This window comes from Bombina bombina, chromosome 5 (assembly GCF_027579735.1).
Source record: "Bombina bombina isolate aBomBom1 chromosome 5, aBomBom1.pri, whole genome shotgun sequence".
In the NCBI taxonomy this organism is placed as follows: Eukaryota; Metazoa; Chordata; class Amphibia; order Anura; family Bombinatoridae; genus Bombina; species Bombina bombina.
Genome location: NC_069503.1, coordinates 295,344,163 through 295,367,851, shown reverse-complemented (window position 1 = coordinate 295,367,851; position 23,689 = coordinate 295,344,163). Strand labels below are relative to the sequence as shown.

Sequence of the window (23,689 nt, the reverse complement as noted above, 5' to 3'; positions counted from 1 at the left end):
GAACCTAGAGGATGTCCACTAACAGTGGTTACCTTAATTAACTGTTTCTTGGCTTGAAGAGGAATCCTGAGAGAGTCAGCAAAGTTTGAATCAATGAAAACTCCAACAGCTCCAGAGTCAATTAGGGCTTGAGCTCAAAACTTTGTGCTTCCAAAAGTGATAGTTACAGGAAGAAAAAGTTTAGAATTGAGGGAAGACATGGGATTCTGGCTAAACTCTGTCCCTCTATCAAAAGTTAAGCCTTGGCTTTTACTGGCCGGATAAGACAGGCCTTCAGTAACTGTCCTTTGGTACCACAATACAGACATAATCCAAGAGTACACCTTCTATGGCGTTCAGTTTCTGACAATTTAATAGCTCCTACTTCCATGGGTTTCACAGACTCAGGAGATTGGGAATTATTATTAGACAGACTTGAGGTTCGAATAGGAGGATGAAAAGAAGATTTAACAAAGGATCTCCGATTCCTATCTCTCTCCTGAAGTTGTTCAGAATGCCAGGCGTCAAGAGTAATACACAAATTGATAAGACCCTCCAATGAATCGGGGAGTTCCTGAAATACATACAGTATTGTAAGCATAGTATTCAGGTCATTAGGAACATAATTTCTCTTGAAAATTGTGTCATCATGGTCAGGAGTAAAGTATTTATCATTCAGTCATTAGAAAAGTTGAATGCAAATTAACATCAAACACAGTTTTTCATTATTTTAGATGAAAATCTTGCCAAAAGAGAAAACAAGCGCCTAGATTTAGAGTTCTGCATTAGCCGTCAAAAGCAGCGTTAAGGGGTCCTAACGCTGCTTTTGGCCGCCTGCTGGTATTTAGAGTCAGGCAGGAAAGGGTCTAACGCTCACTTTCCAGCCACAACTTTTCCATACCGCAGAACCCCTTGCGCCAATTGCGTATCCTATCTTTTCAATGGGATCTTCCTAACGCTGGTATTTAGAGTCTTGGAAAGGCTGTAGTTAAGTGCTTTATGGGCTAACGCCAGTATATAAAGCTCTTAACTACAGTGCTCTAAAGTACACTAACACCCATAAACTACCTATGTACCCCTAAACCGAGGTCCCCCCACATCGCCGCCACTATAATAAATATTTTTAACCCCTAATCTGCCAACTGCACATCGCCGCCACCTACATTATCCCTATGAACCTCTAATCTGCTGCCCCTAACATCGCCGACACCTGCATAATATTTATTAACCCCTAATCTGCTGATCGGACCTCACCGCTAAATAGTATTAACCCCTAATCTGCCCTCCCTAACATTGCTGCCACCTAACTTCAAGTATTAACCCCTAATCTGCCGACCAGACCTCGCCGCTACTATAATAAATGTATTAACCCTTAAAGCTAAGTCTAACCTTAACACCCCCCTAAATTAAATATAATTTTAATCTAACAAAATAAATTAAATCTTATTAACAAAAGTATTCCTATTTAAAACTAAATACTTACTAGTCAAATAAACCCTAATATAGCTACAATATAACAAATAATTATATTGTAGCTATTTTAGGATTTATATTTTTTTACAGGCAACTTTGTATTTATTTTAACTAGGTACAATAGCTATTAAATAGTTATTTACAATTTAATAGTGTCCTAGCTTAAATAATCACAAAATTAACTGCAAAATAAATCCTAACCTAAGTTACAGTTAAACCTAACACTACACTATCAATAAATTAATCAAAATAAGTTACCTACAATTACATACAATTAAATAAACTAAACTAAATTACAAAAACAAACACTAAATTACAAAAAATAAAAAAAGATTACAAGAATATTAGGCTAATTACGCCTACTCTAAGCCACGTAATAAAATAAAAAAGCCCCCCAAAATAATAAAGGTCCCTACCCTATTCTAAATTAAAAAGTAATCAGCTCTTTTACCAGCCCTGAAAAGGGCTTTTTGCGGGGCATGCCCCAAAGTAATCAGCTCTTTTGCCTGTAAAAAAAATACAACTCCCCCCACCATTAAAACCCACCACCCACATACCCCTACTCTAACCCAACCTCCCCTTAAATAAACCTAACACTACCCCCCTGAAGATCTCCCTACCTTGAGTTGTCTTCACCCAGCTGGGCCAAAGTCTTCATCCGATTGGGCAGAAGAGGACATCCAGACCGGCAGAAGTCTTCATCCTATTCGGGCAGAAGAGGACATCCGGACCGGCAGACATCTTCATCCAAGCGGCATCTTCTATCTTCATCCATCCGGAGTGGAGCAGAGTGGAGCCATCTTCTTTCCAGCCAACGCGGATCCATCCTCTTCAACCGACGCCTACTCGCTGAATGAAGGTTCCTTTTAATGACGTCATCCAAGATAGCGCCCCTTGAATTCCGATTGGCTGATAGGATTCTATCAGCCAATCGGAATTAAGGTAGGAAAAATCTGATTGGCTGATTGAATCAGCCAATTAGATTCAAATTGAATCAGCTTGCATTCTATTCTATTGGCTGTTCAAATTTAAGGGGGGTTTGGGTTAGAGTAGAGGTATGTGGGTGGTGGGTTTTAATGTTGGGGGGGTTGTATTTTTTTTACAGGCAAAAAAGCTGATTACTTTGGGGCATGCCCCGCAAAAAACCCTTTTAAGGGCTGGTAAAAGAGCTGATTTTTAATTTAGAATAGGGTAGGGACCTTTATTATTTTGAGGGGGCTTTTTTATTTTATTAGGGGGCTTAGAGTAGGTGTAATTAGCCTAATATTCTTGTAATCTTTTTTTATTTTTTGTAATTTAGTTTATTTTATTTAATTGTATGTAATTGTAGGTAATTTATTTAATTAATTTATTGATAGTGTAGTGTTAGGTTTATTTGTAACTTAGGTAAGTATTTATTTTACAGGTAATTTTGTAATTATTTTAACTAGGTAGCTATTAAATAGTAAATAACTATTTAATAGCTATTGTACCTAGTTAAAATAAGTACAAAAATGCCTGTAAAATAAATATAAATCCTAAAATAGCTACAATATAATTATTCGTTATATTGTAGCTATATTAGGTTTTATTTTACAGGTAAGTATTTAGTTTTAAATAGAAATACTTTTGTTAATTAGATTTAATTTATATTGTAGATTAAAATTATTTTTAATTTAGGGGGTGTTAGGGTTAGGGTTAGACTTATTTTTGGGGGTTAATACATTTATTATAGTAGCGGCGAGGTCCGGTCGGCAGATTAGGGGTTAATACTTGAAGTTAGGTGGCAGTGATGTTAGGGAGGGCAGATTAGGGGTTAATACTATTTATTATAGTGTTTTTGAGGCGGGAGTGCGGTGGTTTAGGGGTTAATACATTTATTATAGTGGCGGCGAGGTCCGGTCGGCAGATTATGGGTTAATAAGTGTAAGTAAGGTAGCGGAGACGTTGGGGGGGCAGATTAGGGGTTAATAAATGTAATATAGGGGTCGGCAGTGTTAGGGGCAGCAGATTAGGGGTTCATAGGGATAATGTAGGTTGCGGCGGTGTCCGGAGCGGCAGATTTGGGGTTAATTATAATATGCAGGGGTCAGCGATAGCGGGGGCGGCAGATTAGGGGTTAATAAGTGTAAGGTTAGGGGTGTTTAGACTCGGGGTTCATGTTAGGGTGTTAGGTGTAGACTTAGAGAGTGTTTCCCCATAGGAAACAATGGGGCTGCGTTAGGAGCTGAACGCTGCTTGTTTGCAGGTATGAGGGTTTTTTTCAGCCAGCTCAGCCCCATTGTTTCCTATGGGGATATGGTGCACTAGCCCTTTTTCCCAGCTTACCGCTAAGCAACGCTGGTATTGAGAGTTGAAGTGGAGCTAAGTTAGGCTCAACGCACCCTTTTTTGAGCCTAACGCAGCCCCTCAGACAACTCTAAATACCAGCGTTGTTGGAAAGGTCCGCTAGCAGTGGTGTCAATCATCCCGATCGTATCTGATTGGGATGTTTGCTGTCTGCCACCTCAGAGGTGGCAGATGAGTTAAGGAGCAGCGGTCGTAAGACTTTTAAACTTAAGTTTCCGGTGAGCCAGAAATTTCAGGTGGTAGATTGCAGCATCTGCTGCTTGATAAATGTACCCCATATTGTTTAACATTTTGCATAAAGGCAAGGACATCGCATTGCAAAACACAGACTCCATTACCCCCTTAAACCCATTTGGTATTTCAGTGAGAGGTATCCATTATTGGCAGTTTTGGGAAAATGGAGAATAAATCTTGTTTTAACAATGAGATCAATCAAAATTCTTTTTTTAATAGATAATTAATTTGATATGTTTTTCTACAGGATTGTGATCAACCCCAATGTTGGCTGTATTTGACTTATTGATTGATTGTTGATTGTGATCACTTTGTCAATGAAAAAAAAAGTCCATTCACATTTTCCCAACAACGAGGGGAAAAAATGGAACGATTGAAATTGACCCCATTATGTTTATTTCTAAGATGTATTATTTAATTGTTTTTTAAGTAAGAGAGAGATAGAAAGACAGTTATTTTGTTTAATTTTATTTTCTTTTTATATAATGCAGCTGTTTGTATGCCATATATTTCCATGTGATAACTCCTGTTTGCATCAGCTAGGTGTGCTTGAGATGTCTATTTATATCATTTTGACTTATTAAAATTACAGTTTTCAACTGCAAGATGAAAAACTGAAAATATTCTCGTCTATGTTACATATTTTAAGATGCCATACGTGTAGATATAAACACATTTTGATGTTTGGTTTGCATTAATTTAATGGCTTGGCAAATCCAATACAACACAGCTGATCTCTAATCTACAGAATGCCAACTTGCTCAATAAGTAGTTTATTAACAACATTTCAAAAACTAAACAATTATTCCTCATCCACTTGATATATACTGTGGATATTTTAATAAAACATGTGGTTTAGTTTGATGTAGTAAATAACACCTTTTGAGTTGAACAAACAAATGTTTATCCATAATTTACACATCTTATAAAATACCAGAGGATTATTTGTCCAGTGTTGCGTAACAGCTTATATGGCAGCAGCATATATCTCTGGAAATGTAGATAAACACAGCAGGGTGTTCATGTGCACTGAGGAGCTTTCCGTATTGGAAAATATTTGATAGTAAATTGTGGAATTACTTGTTAATCTAATTTTACCCACCCCAAACATTTATACCAGTTCCTGGGTATCTTATGAAATCAATTTTAATTCATTCACTACACTAAAAGACTTCCTGCTGAACTTCAAACCTCTGAATATTAATTCTCCTACAAAAAAACATCTGCATAAGTACTTATAAAATGTATTGGCCTTTAACAATGTTGTTGCTTGTCTGTAAATAGTTTTCATTCAGCAACTGAGAGATCAGTTAATTATTTTTATCCATGCTGGGATCTGCATGTTTTTATCTGTTTTTTTAATTGTTTCTTAATTTAATTGCCATAGTTTACACATAATGGAGTAGTGGTGCCTGCATTATCTACATCAGTGTTTTTCAACCAGTGTGCCGTGGCACACTAGTGTGCCGTGAGAGATCCTCAGGTGTGCCACGGCAGACTGACAACAGTGTGACATATTTTTTAAACTTTGCTTGCTTTTTACTCCCAGTGCAGGGGTAGTTTGTAGGAGGCATGGCATAACAGTACAATACATACAGTATGTGTGTGTTTGTGTGTATGTGTATATATATATATATATATATATATATATATGCTGTATTAGGCTACAATGTGTGATTTTTTTAAGATTTTGGGATGGTGGTGTGCCACAGGTTTTTTTAATGTAAAAAAGTGTGCCACGGCAAAAAAAGGTTAAAAATCACTGATCTACATTATATAGTATGTTATTCTTATATGCATACACCTTTATTTGTATCATAGTTTATGTAGACAGCATTTAAGCACAACTGGCTATTACAAGTTATATTTTAAATGGGAGCCGGTAGTAACACACTTATTGTTCTCATATCAGTGGTTTAAGTGTTGAACTTGTACGCAATCCAAAATGCTGCTATCTATTGCAGTGCATTTGAAAACAATATATTAAGAGTATTGCTTGGAGAATTGTGCCTTCAGAAACTTGGAAGATGTTAGCAAAGAACTTAACCAAAAGCTCCAGTACTTGAGCAGAATTGTAGTGTTCTATCGGCTTTAAGCTTGAGTGTTATTCAACATGAATTTTAGCATTGGCCCTCACAGACATCTATTATATGAGGGAAATTGCAAACCTGCACTATCCAACATGAATAGTGTAGGGCGCACTATACTTCCAGTCGCACTATATACACACACATATATATATATATATATATATGTGTGTGTCTGTGATTACCAAGATAATGAGTATTGCCGTATGCAGTAATACCTTTTTTATTGAACTAACATTATCGGGTAAAAGATAACAAGCTTTCAAGAGTTCCCTCTCTTCCTCAGATCTGAAGCAATACTGACATGATGACCCCTATATAGGCTATACATTATGCCTTATATAAATAAATAAATCAAAATACAACACAAGGATGGGTGTAAAGGCCGCAGCCCGCATTTATTAAATAATTTTAAATAACATTCTTAAATTCAACAATTGTATTAATCATAAACTTCTTAACTTTAAAACATAAGGTGCAAGAGCACCGAGATGTACCTTCCCCCGGTTTACAACCAGATACATCCCCCAAAACTCTACTGCCTCTTTAGGGAGGTACCAACTTACTTAACCTCCAGATCTCAAGCACCCCGACACACCAACAAAACCACAAAGCCTACTGCGACAACCTCAACAAAAAGGGAGGGAGGGAACTTTTCCCTTGCATTTGCATAAACTAAATAGGACTGAATATTCCCGCCCAAGCTTCAAATAACCGTTACCTGGCTCCGCCCCCATAAAACAGACGGCTCCATTGCCGCAATAGGGGTCACCTTCCCCTCCGTCAATTCCTTCCTCCAGGGAGTCCTGACCCCTATATAGGCTATACATTACGCGTTATATAAATAAATAAATCAAAATACAACACAAGGATGGGTGTAAAGGCCGCAGCCCGCATTTATTAAATAATTTTAAATAACATTCTTAAATTCAACAATTGTATTAATCATAAACTTCTTAACTTTAAAACATAAGGTGCAAGAGCACCGAGATGTACCTTCCCCCCGGTTTACAACCAGATACATCCCCCAAAACTCTCCCGCCTCTTTAGGGAGGTACCAACTTACTTAACCTCCAGATCTCAAGCACCCCGCCACAGCACGCCACCGCGTGCCTACCCCACTCGGGCTAAGGCCTTTAACACTGCTTCTTTGATGTTAAAATTAAAGAGATGCAGTCCCACCTCATTTAAATGCACACCATCCTTCAAAAAGAAACAACGCCCAGTCTCCCCCTCAAATTCTACATGGCGAATGCCAAACCCCCCAATCCTACAAACAAAACTACTAATTGATCTATTCGCCTTCTTTCTAGAGGCCTCCAGTTTCTTCACATCCCATGCTGCTCTCCAAACTGACCTAGGTTCAATATCAGACCACACTATTACCATATTGGGGAACAACTCTCGCAACCTAACCAAATCCCTCTTAATTCTGTCCAGCAAATCCTTGTGAGATAGGAAACCTAAGTCATTTCCACCTGCATGGACAATTAGAATCGCTGGAGGCCGAAACAACCTAGCATAATCAACAACCTTTTTAAGCAATTGGTCCCACCTCAATCCTCTAGTCCCAAACCACCTCAACATCACTGTCTCCTCATTAATCTTTAGCTGAATGCCCTGATCTGTACTTGCCGCTGCCGGGCCCAATTCCGGACCCAATAAATGTAGGAATGCCCCACAATCCAACAATGTACTGGACCTGTCAAGACAAAAACACAACCTAAACTCTCATATCAGGCCTGACATAAGACTTAAAACATCCAGACTTCCAGCCACCAATTCTCTTAATCAGATTCTCACCCAAACCTAAATTGGCCGCCTCCGTCACCGCCCCAATCTGGAAGGAATGAGTGCCAAACTCCTCCGCCACGTAACCCAAACATGTCAATACCTTTCTAAACACTGCCAAGAATTGAAAACGCGAAAGACTTGAACCATCTTGATGCACAAATAAGGGCAAAAAAACAAACGGGCGCACTTCCAAAAAGGCCTCCAAGACCGCCACTGGACAACAACACCTTTTAGTCTCTTTAATCTGGATCCACCTTCCCAACCCTTTTTGATCCGTCTTCGATTTCCTCAACCACACCCACAACACCTTATCCTTGATAGATACATCTCGGGCCCACAGACCTCCAGAATCCTGTCTATTTGCTCCAACTATTTCAGATATACGAAAAGCACCAAAAAAGGCCAACACAAAAGCAGCCTGAAATAAAAGAAATTCAAACTCAGACGAACACTCATCTCTCAAAGAACCCAATATCTGTCTCAAGGTATCAAATACCACCGGGCGTCTCCTGTCATTACACACCTGACCTTTACATAAGCCCCTTACAGCCAACCGCATTACAAACAGCTTCGTCAAATCCTGCAACCCCAACAACTTTAAAAGAAATCCCATTGCTGCAATGGACTTTTGAACCTTTGACTTCGACCAACCCAAACTTCCCCATTCTCCAACCCATGCTAAGAAATCACGACTCCACCCCTCATTGGCGGACCCCATACCTCTCCCTGACACAAATTGAAACCACTGCCTCCACACTGATACATATGCCGCCCAAGTACCTTGAGCTAGTGCTCCCCTGGCGACTGGGATTAGATCCAGAATTTCAGATCCCACAGCTCTGGCGGACATCCAACACCCTCCTTCTCCACTTCTGGAGCCACTTTCCAGAACCTTTCCCACTGAAAGCGAGAAAGAGCATCAGCAATGACATTCTGACAACCTGGAACATGAACAGCACGAAATAAAACATTCATTTGCATACAGTCCAGCACAAACAACCTCAATAGGCGCACCACCGGCAGCGAGCTAGATGTAAGTCTGTTAATTGCGAACACAACTCCCAAGTTTTCTGTGTGAAACACCACCTTTTTGTCCCTAAGCAAGTCTTTCCAAACTTTCAATGCTACCACCAACGGGAACAATTCCAGAAAAAACAAATTCTTATTGAGACCAGCCTGCTTCCACTCCACCGGCCACAACCCCGCTGACCAATGCCCCTGAAAGAGCGCACCATACCCCACCGAACCAGCAGCATCAGTATACAAATGAAGATCATAATTCAAAACTGCCAAACCCTGCACCATCGCACATCCATTAAAATCCTCTAGAAAAACCAGCCAAATTTTTAAATCCTCTTTTAGCTCCCTACCCAACCGAATCCAATGGGACGGGTTCTTCACACCCGCCGTCGCTAAAGACAACTTCCTACAGAAGACTCTCCCGACCGGAATGATCCTGCAGGCAAAATTTAGCTTGCCTACCAGCAATTGAACTTCTTTAAGCATGAGTTTTTTCTTTTTTAAACATCCCACAATGCAATTTTTTAAGTCCACCACCTTGTCCAAAGGCAAACGGCATTCCATATTCACAGAATCGATTTCAATGCGCAAAAAACTCAAAACTGTCTGTGGGCCTTCTGTCTTTTCATGAGCTATTGGAATGCCAAAATCTGTTGCCACCGTAAAGAAGTGTTCCATCAGCTGTGCACAATCCTCCTCCCCTGCCCTACCAACAAAAAGGAAATTGTCAAGGTAATGTACCACTGACTTCAATCCCGATACCTGCCTGACCACCCACTCCACAAAAGTGCTGAACTTTTCAAAGTACGCACATGATATGGAACAACCCATTGGCAGACACAAATCCACGTAAAAGGCACCATCAAAATAGCAGCCCAATAAGTGATGACACACCGGAGGCACAGGTAAAAGCCGAAAGGCTGCTTCCACGTCCACCTTCCCCAACAAAGCACCCACACCCGCTGCCGTCACCAACCTAACAGCCTGATCAAATGACGCATACCTCACCGCAGCCACATCAGGATCGATACCGTCATTTACCGACGAACCTTAAGGGAAAGACAGATGGTGGATTAGACGAAACTGACCAGCCACTTTCTTGGGAACCACCCCCAACGGAGACACCCTCAAATTCTTAAATGGCGGGTGACTTAACGGCCCTGCCATCCTACCCAATGCCACTTCCTTAACCAATTTACCTCGAACAACCTTCAGAAATTCCCTAGCAGACTTTAAATTCCCCGAAATTTGACAAGCCCCCCCTCCTCAAACGGGATCCAAAAACCAGAACTGAACCCCGTTAACAACAACATCGCATCCCTCTCTTTCCCTCTCACCTTAGCGAATCGTTCTAGCCAGGGCACCATCCTTCTTACCCTCACTGGGGTCTTGGCCCTTAAGAGCAACCTCTCCTGACTTACCACTGCCACCTTTCTTGAAACATTTGATCCAAGGGTGGGTTCCTTCACAACCGGAACATGCATGCTTGTATTTGCATCCATTACCGAATTTACACAGGCCTTCATTGTACTGGAAGCACAATCCTTTCCTAATGGCCACTGCTGCACCGCCCCCTGAAACACCCCCGGATGGGCTGCTACCCCCTGCAGTTCCTCCCCTGAAGCCACGAAAGGACCCACGCATCGGAGTCATCAACTCCAATCAGATCCCCATGTCCCGGTCATCCCAACGCATCTCCGGCCTTACAGCCAAGCACTGACGAAATTGTTCGTCATAACGCCACCACGCCAATCCCCCGTAAGCAAAAAAGCGCTGAACACTGATCCGGAACTTCTCACCAATCACCGCAGCCAAAATACAAAAGGCCCTCGACCAATTTGAAAGTGTTTTTGGTAATTTACGGTAACGTTTCTTGCGTTCATCCTCTTCTTTCTTCTCTTTATCCTTTGTATCCTCCTTGATCTCCATCATCTGCTCCAGGGGTAATAATGAGAACAGCTCCAGAAATTCCCGTTTCAATATGTTTTCTTTTATTTCTTGCGTCAAATTAATCCCAAGCGGTCCGATGGAGCATAAGCACGGTCTTCTCATCGCGCACTCTGGAACTTTCACAATGTCCCCCGACAAAACCACATCTTTCTTCTGCCCTTTGGTCCCCCCAGCTACTAGACCACTGTCTCCCGTTCACACAACCCCAACTGCAGCAAGAGCCACACCTTCCATCTCTGCAACCACTCCTGGCACAGGAGCCCCACTTCCCGTCCCCCCACTCCAGGCCGCCGCAACATTCTCTCTCTGACCCTCCGATTGCTTTTCAAATTTTGCCAATAACTCCTTTAAACCTCTCACCAGCGTCTGCTGCACATTTCCTCCAACATGCTCACTACCATCCACAATCACTAATCTTGTAGCACCCTCACCTGTGGTCCTGGGCGCCATAGCTGGTTGCACTGCTCCGGATTCCCTCGCCTGTTCTGCTCCAATTGCCACCGGTTGAGGCCTAATTTCCCGTTCGCGGGGCCTATACGCCCTCCGTCTGGGCGAAGATGACCTGGACCTTCTCCTCCTTCCACTCCTCTCTGCTGCTCTTTCCAACCTTCCCCATGTAGAAGAACGCCTTTCCTGATGGTGTCGCACTCTCTCTCTAGGCGACCGAGATTTATCACATCGCTGTACATCACCAGACCTCCTAGGACTGTGGCGCTCACGGGTATCCCTACCCTGAGGCAGTATCTGCGGAGAGGAGACAGTGAAAGGCCTATCATGACATCCCTCCCTATAACTCCTAACACTCCCTACCCTAGACCTGACCCCTGAAATATCTGTCCCACTGCCCACCTGGGCCCTTCCTTCCTGCCCTAAACCTGCAGGGGATAAACATAATACATTAATTCCCCCTCTTTCCTTTTTTCCCTTACTTTTTCCTGATTGCCTCCCCCCCCCCTCAAACTGCTTTTCCCTTTTCCCCTCATGCAAACCCCTTGACCCTTATAACTTTTCCCTTCATAGCTTAACTGCCCCACACTTCCTCTCCCAAACCAACAACCCGCTTTAACCTGAACCTTCCCTGACCTATTACCTTTTACTAACTTCCTCACACTCTTCAACCCTCTCCTAGGGACTCCACATGCCAACTGACTCCCCCCTTCACTCCCTATGACCCCTTCAGCAACCTCAGCACCTTTTAAAGAAGACTTTTTTGCAGCCCCCACTCTATCCCTCCTTATATCTAAAACTGTGCCTTCACTTTCCCCCTCTACCAGCTCCCGCCTTTCCTGTGAGGCAACAGGATTCACATCCTTTGCCGCAGACGGCTCCTGACACTCATGAGAGGCTAAAGGATTCCCTTCCCTTGCCATGTCCAGTCCCCCAAGTGTTCCTGTTCCCTGGCCTGAAAACAACATTTCCCCAATTTGATCAAGGCCCAGCCCTCTCACTTCAATTTTCTTACCTGCCGTAGGCCCGGTCCGGTTAGCCGCCTCTTCCGTCTGCTCATCCTCCAACGCCCTCTGTACTGGAATCCTTCCACTACTCCTCTGCTCACCCGACACAGTTTTGGACCCAGCCCTCTGCCGGGGGGCTCCGACACTGCTGCTCATGACTTCTGTGGATAAGAGAACCGGAGGCCTGGACCGCCTCCACAACCTGCCGTTACTGCTCCCTTCCGACGTGGCTCCCGGGAGATTGGCAGCCGCCAAATAGTCCCGGAGCCATGCTGTCCCGCGTGCCGCCGCCATCCTGCTGACTTCTTCAAGAATTAATTCCATTCTCCCAGGCCTATCCAAACGCAAGGTACAAACTTTTCCCTTGCATTTGCATAAACTAAAGAGGACTGAATATTCCCGCCCAAGCTTCAAATAACCATTACCTGGCTCCACCCCCATAAAACAGGCGGCTCCATTGCCGCAATAGGGGTCACCTTCCCCTCCGTCAATTCCTTCCTCCAGGGAGTCCAGAAGAGAGGAAAATCTTGAAAGCTTTTCTTTTACAATATTATGTTAGTCCAATAAAATACTGCAATAATCTTGTTAGTTTGATATATAATTACTGGACTAATACAGCTATTAACAAATATTTATATATAATTTCAAGCTGTATGGTTTTTATGCAAGCAGTATTAGTTCTCCATATATCTTGAATTTTTGCTGTCCACTTGTAATCTAATCTATATAGCTTTATGTATAGTTGATGTTAGTATGGTCCATGCTTTTAAAACCATTGGCTATACTAAGATTGACTATGGGATACTAATGGTCTATGAGAGAATTTTGAATGTTGTAATTCTGCTATATTCATCCAACAAGCTCAGGTGTGTGTGGGGGGGATCCTGAAATTATATCTAAGCTCTCGAAAATAGCCCATGTCTTAAATAGATTGTGGTAATATGTATATGGAGGGTGATTGGTTGTGATGACACAAAAATAGACTAAATAGGCTAAACTGATTGTTATGTGAAAAACTAGCTAATTAACAAACTGACTTATTGTATTTTGCACTGTCTGAAAATGGAACATTTATTTAGTGTTTTGCCATGATCACGAAATGGATAAGTACTGAAAAATCTCCTTCAGAAATCAATTAATCCTAGCTTTATTTTTAATGTGGAAGGATGATACTTTGATTGCTGCTGAAACTTGATATGTAGGAACAGCTCAAAATTCCATTCCAATCTTCTGTATTTCAAATAGATTTGCTGACCTTGATGATTTATGTTTGTCACCACAAGTACCTGGTTTATTATGGTTCAGCTTCAGCCTCATGATGGATCATTTCAGATTCACCTTAAAAACAACACCCCCCAACTTTTTTAGTCTTGATTAAAGACCATCAATATGATCCCCTTCTTTCTCATCCATATGCTAAGCCTTAAAAAATAAATAAAATCTAATTGCAATCTAGCAACAAATCCCAGGGAACTGGGACTCCTAAAATTCTATTTTTGGCTTCTAATTATTTAAAACGTATCTCAACTAAAATAATTCCTGGTTCCTAGAAATGATATGGGTGGTTCCTTGGTGTTATAGATTGCTTCTATATTTGCGGTCCCTGCTCATTGATATTTGTATGGCAATAGGCAACTGACGACAGAGACAGCCAACCACTAGTGAAGCATTTTCATAGCAACAATCCACTTGTGATAATAATAATATTTTCAGATAAATATTTAGGAGAAGCCAAAAAAAAAACAGTGACCTTCAATATGAATTGCTTAAAAAATGTTTTATTTGGAGCTTTGTATACTGGGTATTTTAAATAATGTAAGAAAAATATCTCACATAGAAAAGAACAATATTTATGATTGATAGAACCCTTCTAAATGTCTCTATTGTATCAAAGTATCATTAGCAGATATGTCTCACATTTTGTTGTTTTACCTTTATTACCTGGAGAGATCTATGGGGTTTTTTTCCTTATGTTTTTTTTTTTTTCTTCCTGCTGTTTCTGGGAAATTAATATAGCAGTTTGTCAAGTACATTTTGTAGACAAGAGTAAAACCGGTGAAGATATTAGATTTCCATGAATTGTACTAGCAGCTGAAGATTCTGTATTTTTAACTCTAAAGACACATCACTTTTCATTTGTATGTTTTTTTAGCTTAAAATACAACATACTATCAAGGCAGAATTGTATTGATATAATGAGGCTATACAGTATATACATATTTAATAAACACAAGATGCAACTTTAGTTGCTTTTAAAATAAGGTTGCATTATTGCTTTTTAATATTCAATCAATATCTAGTCTTTTAAATAAATAATGTAGGATTGTTTAATTTGTTGAAACTAATTAAAATAAGTGCCTGAAGATAAGCTATTAAGTTTAAATTGGATTTATTTCTATGTTGCTTTGCTGTGCAAATTTATAAGCTAACAAACGCTTCCCAATCAATTTTAACCAGCTAAAAGAAATGTTACAATGTTAGAACACGTTATAGATATTAACATTAATTATGCTTATCATGCCTTTGTGAAAAATAAACTCATATAAGTATGAGAACTTAAAGTGATGGTATATACTAGCGTTTTTTGTCTAATATAAACATTATGTAAATAATAATTGTTATTATAAAACATAATTAATTGCTCTCTTCACTGCTTCGTATATCATAATGACGTTGATTTGGAAATAAAAATTAAAGGGACATGAACAATGTATCTGCAAAAAAAGCTGACTAGAAAATATCACTTTAAAAAGCATTAAAATCAAAATTAAACTTTCATCATTCAGGGGGTGTGTCCGACCAGCGACTAAGATGGCTGCTTTTTAATAATGGCTGAACACTGGAGCTGATAAATCTGCTGTTTATCGCTCATCGGATCAACAAAGAAAGTTTCTAAGTATAGTTCAGAAGAATATTTCTTGAGGAGCAGACTTGTGCAGTTTTTACGTATCATTTCAGCCTGAAAGACCGCAATAGATGAGATATGCAGCAGAGGCCTTCTACCGGCCTAGATCTTCATTTGCATTCCCCACTTTCCTGATGAAGAGTCAGGTTTAGCAGCCATATGCACTGAAATAATATTCTAAGCGATAACTAACCTGTACAGAACCACAGTAACAGCTATATCAAAGAGAGACACTTAACTTCAAAATAAAACAGATATTCCAAAGCTGAGTACACTACTCCAAGGCATATAATGGAGAATACCTATGAATAATATGGAGCCAGCTAACTTAATTGTGGCTGAGCTTGGCAAACTCCTAGATACATATTAAGTCATCTTCATTGATACATTACAGTCAATATTTACCTCACTTAATGCTGAGAATGCTACAAAAAAAATAAAAATACTCCCTACTCTTGGGTCTGAGGGGAGTTGCTGTGCTTCGGGGCCCCAGAGGCAGTTACTTACCTTTTCCAACAGCAAACAAGTAAAGGGACTGTGAACTTGCATCCGCTACAACACAGATCTAAGTGAGGATATGGCTGTAAGTGGCTATAGGGGAGATGATGATCTTTGGACTTTTTCAGGAGACGACTGGAAACTACCCAATGTCAAAATTACATATGAGCCATGCTGTCTGGCAAATAGACTTACAAATCTGGAACCCATTATACTGCAGATATTGCTCTGTGGCACTTCTTATGGAGTTGGTCCCCCATTGGCGGCCAGGGAGTGAGATCAGATCCTTTGGTGGCGTTGATGAAGCACCTTGTGTTTTTACCATACAGATGATAGTAATCTAAAATCTGAGTAACTCTTGATCACAGAAAACTTATTCTAGTGAGTTTAAGAAAGTTTGAGGTAAAAAACCTTATTTTTTTTTTTTACATAGACATGTTTAGGTGATATTTTCTTGTCAGCTTTTTACAGCTATGCTGTATCACTTTAAACTAATTTAGCATATGGGTATTTTGTCCCTTTAAGACAATTTAACACAGTGTGCGAAGTAAATATGACTATTGCTAATACAAATAAGTTTGTTTAAATAAATATTACATGCCAATTAAACTTTTATGAACTTTTGCTTACATGTGTAAAACCTTCAGTGGAATTTGTTTTACTGAATATAAACATTACTGATTCTGTAATATTTTACATTCTATTATAAAATGTAGGAAGTTATTCCACATTTTCTAGTAATGTTGCTTTGTTTTAATTAAGCACAGTTCTGTAATTTGCTGTAGGAAGTTTTTCATTGATAATGCCATCTTCACATTCCCAGCATTCTAAAAATCATGGGTAAAAAAATAACCATCTATAATGACTCACCGTTATACTGTAAAATAACCCTAAACTTCAGAGGAGACTTACAGGTACCTCATTTCATTCATGGTTTTCTATTTTATGCACTCTGCTTGTGGTGTTCTAAAAGAAGAACATATCAAGTATCAAATCAGACCAACTTGCTGTTTTATTGCTAATATGTGATCAACGTCAACAATGTCTAGCATCTGGTTATCCTTTGTACATAATATAATCTATACCTGTATATTCCATATAAAAAAAAATGAAATGTAATTTTTTAAGTTCAATCATTTTAACATTAATATTATGTGCTGTTGAATGTGACAAAAAAAGGGTAGATTACGACTGGAGTGCATATTTTTGCGCGCAAGCGATATCCGTTTTTTGCGATAATTTCTGCGCAGGTTAAATTGGACTGTTTTAACAAGTTGAAAGTAAACGTGATCGCTTGAGCGCAATTCAACTTAAGTGTACACATGTATTTATATGTGTGTATACGGTATGTATTTACAGTGATATATACACATATAAACACATACATATATACACATATATAGACATATATGTAAGTGCATTGGAGCCCTTCGCAGTTAAGTAGATGAAAACATGTAAAAGCATATTTATGCAATAATCATTTTTAATAAAGTGTTATACTGTGTACTGTAAACATATCAAATTATGATGTTCTGCACATAGCAGAATATGTTCTAAGTATTTATAAATAGATATTCCTATATATATCTGAATATATCTATACCTATATATAATTATCTATATGTATATCTAGGTATAGATATATAGTGTACCAAAATACCATCATATATATATATATATTTATATATATATATATATATATATATATATATATATATATTTTTATATATATATATATATATATATATATATATATACTGTATATATATGGAATATACTGTATATATATATATATATATATATATACTGTATATATATGGAAATATGTATTTATGAATACATAGAATATATTCTGCTTGTTAGCACACTAGAGAATATGCAATTTGGTTTGCGCACAAGTAGGGTCTTCTATGGGGAATAGGTTATTTTTACTTTCAACTCGTAATACCAGCGCAACCCAGAGAACAACTCCTCTGCGAGGATGTGCAAAACACCAAAATGAACAAAACCAAGCTTCCTGGAGATCGCAAAAGCTCCCAAAATTTAAAATCTGGGGAGAAGTTTGAGGGGACTAGGGAGAGGGGGGTGGAGGTTTAACCTTAGCATCCTGGTATCCGTGACAGCTCCCCCTTCCAGTCTGGCAGACCCCGCTAGATACACTCACGAGTTGGCCTGGGGCTGTCCGGGGAGCTATTTTGATTGTTTGCCCGGAAAGTCCGTCAGTGTTTCCATTGCTTTTTCCCGGGATGTATTGAATGGTAAAGTTAAAGGGCTGCAAGGCTAGACTTCACCTCATGCAGCAGGAGTCCATTGTCCCCAGCAACTCGGTTGAGCCAAACCAGGGGGTTGTGGTCTGTGAGGACGGTGAAGGACGTCCGTATAGGTATGGCTGAAGCTTTTTCAGGGCCCACACCAGGACCAGGCACTCTTTGTCCACCACTGCATAGTCTACTTCCCTGGGCAACAGCTTCCTGCTGATATAGGCTACCGGGTGGTCCTGGCCTTCGATCTTCACTTGGCTCAGTACTGCTCTCAACCTGAACATGGAGCATCTGTGTGGACACAAAAACATTTGGTTGGGTTAGGAGCGGCCAGGACAGGGGCAGAAATCAAGGCTGTTTTGAGGGTTTGAAAGGTAGCCTCACATTCTGGGGACCACAGAACCTCTTGAGGCAACCTTTTTCAGGTTAAGTTGGTCAGGGGTTAGGCCAGGGCACTGTAGTTGGGGAAAAACATGCAGTAGTACCCTGTGGTCCCTAGGAAAGCTAAGACTTGGGTCTTGGGGGTTGGCCAGTTCACAACAGCCTCCATCTTGGCCAGCTCTGGCCGCTACTTTCCGCAGCCCACCCGGTGTCCAAGATACTGGATCTCGGAGTGCCCTATCATACATTTGTCAGGCTTCAGGGTGAGGCCCTTATGCAATCTAGAACGATGCCTACGTGGACCAGATGGGCCTCCCATGTGTCGCTGTATATCGCCAAATATCATCCATGTAAGCACAGGCATAATCCTGGAGGCCATCCAGGAGGTGATCTACCATCCTCTGGAAGGTCGCTGGAGCATTCTTCATCGCAAACAGCATGACCTTAAACTGGTTTTGTGAGAGGTAGAGAATGTCCTAAGCAACTGCTTCAGGGTCCCGTTGAACCTCTCACACAACCCATTAGTCCCGGGGTGGTATGGAGCACTGTGCAAGGGTTTTATCCCATACATTCTCCATAACTGTCGGGTGAGCTCCGCCATGAACTGAGTTACTTGATCTGAGAGCACTTCCCTGGGTAAACCTACCCTGGTAAATATCCTTAGCAGTGCATCTGCCATTGTCTCCGACTGGACATTAGACAGAGGGATCGCCTCCGGGTACCGGGTGGCATAATTTACCACTGTCAGTATATACTTTTTCCCGTAAAGGGACATAATCTGTAGGGTCCTCTGTATCCAAATAGTGGGCAAAGGCCGGATGACCTCTGGCCAGAGCCCTTGGCCACTGAGCTGGAGGGGGATTCCTTGGCCTTGGCTCTGGGCACTCTCGTCTTATGTGGCCCATGCATCCGCACTTGTAGCACCACTGGGATGAGCTGGGTCTTGAGGGGCAGACAGGCACCAGCCGAGTCTGGGGGTACCGGGTGGGTCCACTCTGTAAACGGTTGCCCCTCTTGTCTTTTTAGTACCAGGAACTTCAGCCGGTGCGCCTCCAGCGTGAGACCATAGCAGGCAAGGATGCGCTTCTTCACCCAGTCATAGTTCTTCTGGTCTCCTGGGGCACAGTTTTGGAAGCCTCCAGGGCCTGACCGGACAGCTTTCCGAGCAAGAGGGTGACTCGGTCGGCACTGGTGACACTCTGCAACTCGCACTGGGTTTTTAATACTTGCAGATAGCTGTCGATCTCCTCCTCATTGTCTTGGAAGGCTCAAAAAGCCTCATGGGGTAGCGTCTTCGGCCCGGGAGGTGGGTCCAGAGGACCTGGCACCGCCCCCCATAGACTTTTGGAGCTCCAGCATCTGGACCTGGGTGACATCTGCAATTATCTGAGTGATAACCTCCTCGGGTGGGGTAGTCCCATAGCGGTCCAGCCGCCACTGGATCTCTCTCTGTAGTTTGGACATTGTGGTTCCCTGAGTTGACGTCTCGCTGGGCTGTTTACTGTCCCAGCTGCTACCGACCTCACTAGCTGACTCGCTATCCCTGTCGCCTTCCATGATTGCCACCTTAGACTTGTGGCTGGCAACTTTCCCTCCTTCCTTCCAGCAAGTCTTTCAAGGTATTCTTTTGGAGCCTAGCGTATTGCTGCTCCATCCGAAGGTGTCTTCAGTTGGTAGTTTGGACGTTCCAGGTAGACAGAAGCATCCCACCGCTGCCAACCAATGAGACGGACTCCGGCTTCCCTGAGTCGGCAGCTTCAAAGGACCTTCCTATACCCGGAACATGCTGCTATGTAGCGGAGAAAGTTATTATAGCAGATCCCACCTAAATAACTAGACAGACTAGCATTCAGATGTAACACAAAGAACAACTTTACTGTGGAAAACACACTACCTTTATACACAAACTGATCTTGATAAGAAGCCTTATCAGGCCCCTGGATCTCTGCCATTCCTGCCCCTCCAGACAGGCTGGCACCCCCGATAGTGTCCATTGTCTTATAGAGTCCCAGTGATAAAGAGGTGGCGATTTCGTGGTGATCCCGGGGGAGAGGCCGCACTTCCAGGGTGTCCTTAGAAAGCTCTCTGTCTCCAGATGCCACAGTCACTGGGGTCCAGAGTTACAGCCTGGGACAGATATGGAGGTGGAGGTGTCCAAAAGCCCTGGTTTCCAATGGAGCTCCCCTCCAGCATTTACCCCACTTCTGGTCCTCCCTAGGGGCTATCAATCCCCAAAAGACCAAAGCTCTGAGGCAAGGGGCCATTGGAGCGACCTTGGGTAAAGGGAAGTGGGTATCTGGTGCAACCAGCCAGCAGTTCCAGGAGCCCGGCCAACCGAGAAGGGTTTTCCCGGTAAGAGAACAGCTCCTCTGGGAGGATGTGCAAAACACCAAAATGAACAAAACCAAGCATCCTGGAGATTGTGAAAGCTCCCAAAAGATCAAATCTGGGGAGAAATATAAGGAGCTAGGTAGAGGGGGGTGGAGGTTTAACCTTATCAGCCTGGTATCCGTGACACACACTGAGTACAAACCCTGTCACAATAGTACATTTTACAATTCTTGCACCTACATTATTGAACTCCTAATATAGGTGCAAGCACTGTAAAACACAATGTCATGGACTTAACGTGCATGAAGGCGTGCATGAAGGCGCTCCCCTATATAAACACAGTCACTAAGGTCACTAAGTTAGATACAATGTTGTGAGGAAACAGGTTTACACTTTTTTACATTTTAGTACTAAAATCCAGAAAAAAAAGATATCAAAAGTCCATGTAATAGAAACCCATAGTAGCCTTCTTGTGTTGAGGTCATGCACAACTGGAAACTGTGTGTTTACAAACAATAAACATATAAATTGTGAAAATCAATATTTGTAATAATAACAGTCAATACTTGTAATAATATAGTCAATAAGCAGCCATACCCTGTATGCACCATCATGCCTAATACATATGCCTATCAGATGGTTAAGCAGTGGTGAGGATGGATTTGGTTTGCAATAGGTTACTCTTATACATGTAAATAAGCATTTCCCTTCTGTAGTAAACAAAGGGGTTTATTCAAATGCAGTTTATTGTAAACTTAAGAGGTATGAAAAGGCCATTGTATATGCTCATTTTTGGGTGACATCACATTTACTATCCCAAAAACAAGTACAAGTACACAAGTTTTTTGGGAACTTTTCTGTTGAAAATGTGTTTGTGGCTGCAGGCTTTTAACCCCTTCACTAATGAAGGGGTAGAGAGAAATTTTTGCATTTTTGCTATCACTCAATTTAAACAGAAATAGAGCCTTATTTTTTTTTAATTTGCCTGTCTAAACTATATATTTTTTTTTAAGTAGACTACCCCCACCCCCTGCTACACCAACCACCTGCCTCCCGGTTTCTCCCATACATCCTGCTGGCGCCAGCAGATTATTGTCACCATCTGTAATGATCAGGCATCTGCCTTCATATGGAACCGGAGCACTGATCTTGCTCCGGTTCCATATGCCTGCAGATGCCTGGAGCTCAGGAATTTCAGCTCTTGGCTGTAACTTAACCCCTTGAGTGCTAATGACGGCTCTGAGCCGTCACAGAGTTTCCCATTCAAGTGCTAATTTTGGGTTAAGGTGTTAATGTACAGATATAGGGGTATATTTAACATAGTGCAAGCGGGCATGATACGATGTAGCATATCATGTCCGCTGCACATCTATAAATGCTGACAGCATACGCTGTCGGCATTTATCATTGCACCAGTATTTCTTGTGAACTGCTAGTGCAATGCCACCCCCTGTAGATTTGCGGCCACTAGCAGGGGGTGTCAATCAGCCCGATCATATTCGATCGGGTTGATTTCTGTCTGCGGCCTCAGAGCAGGCGGACAAGTTATTTAACTTCTGTTTCCGGCGAGCCAAACAAGGGGCATTAAGTTCCATACGGAGCCTTATATATCGGCCCCATATTGTGCTTTGTGATCCCTTTTCAAACAGGCTGACCAGAAAGCAGGCTGACCAGAAAGCAAATTACATTATATTACTAATGTCAAGTTTTTCATTTAACCTAAAGCTTTGCATTCAATCATTTTGGAAGTAAATTTTTAAACATCCCCCCAATACAGATTTACATTTTATATACCTATATATGTTAAATATTTCAGGTTGCTATTGTGGCATTGTTTGCTTCCTTATTCCTATTTCTTACAGGCATTTACTGTAGGTCTTGCCTATATGCTCCCGCTGGTATAGATAGCTTAATATGTAATCAGTGGATCTAACAATATTGTGTAGCTATTGATTTATCTTTCTGTGTCTGCAAGCCTTGAATTAATAACAAGGATCTTCATTTTTTTATCATCCAGATCTTGTTGGAGCTTCTTTATGGTCAATGTTGTGTCTTTAGGGCATAATATTTCTTTAAAATGTGTCACATTACTTTATATTATTTGTGTTCTTTTAGTGCTTGCCAATGTTTTTTTTCAGTATGCTCTTAATCTTCTTCAAACTACTAGAATATTCTGAGATGAAAGTTTTTTTTAAACATTGTCATTTCTTAGCCTTTTGCTTATATTTTCATAATTTCTTTCTTTCAGCTTTTCTCAGTTCAACTATTTCTCTAATAATATATTTTTTTATAACACTCAACCCTTATCCTTTAACTTCTTTCCCAATATTGATTGCTCTTTAAATTATTTTTCTATAGTACAGTTTTCTTTCATCTTAAAGGGTTACTCAACCCACATTTTTTTCTTTCATGATTCAGATAGAGCATGACATTTTAAGCTACTTTCTAATTTACTCCTATTATCAATTTTTATTTGTTCTCTTGCTCTCTTGATTTAAAAAGTAGGAATGTGATGCATAGGAGCCGGACCATTTTGGGTTGAGAACCTGGGTTATGCTTGCTTATTGGTGGGTAAATGTAAGCCTCCAATAAGCAAGTGCTATCCATGGTGCTGAACCTAAAATGGGCTGGCTGCTAAGATTTAGAATCCTGCTTTTAAAATAAAGATAGCAAGAGAACGAAGAAAAATTGATAATAGGAGTAAATTAGAAAGTAGCTTAAAATGTCATGCTCTATCTGAATCATGAAAGAAAAAAATGTGGGTTGAGTAACCCTTTAAATTAGATTTTTGCAGATTATTCTTCCAAACTGAAAAGTGTCCAATATACACATGAATTAAATTATTACTTTTCTACTTTTTTTTTAAAAAAAAAATGCAAATAATTTATTGTCCTGATCTTGTGATCAGAAGCATTCAACTTTTAGAGCTAATATTGTGAACAAATTGTTCTGATATATATTCACAATTAGTGATGCCGCGAACCTAAAAATGAA

General features: G+C 40.8%; 1 protein-coding gene across 1 annotated transcript in view; it reads left to right on the top strand.

Moving 5' to 3' along the window:
• The window catches only part of CALCR (calcitonin receptor), a 1,065,293-nt gene that overhangs the window by 761,889 nt on the left and 279,715 nt on the right, over positions 1 to 23,689 (top strand). The gene's annotated exons all lie outside the window — the stretch shown is intronic.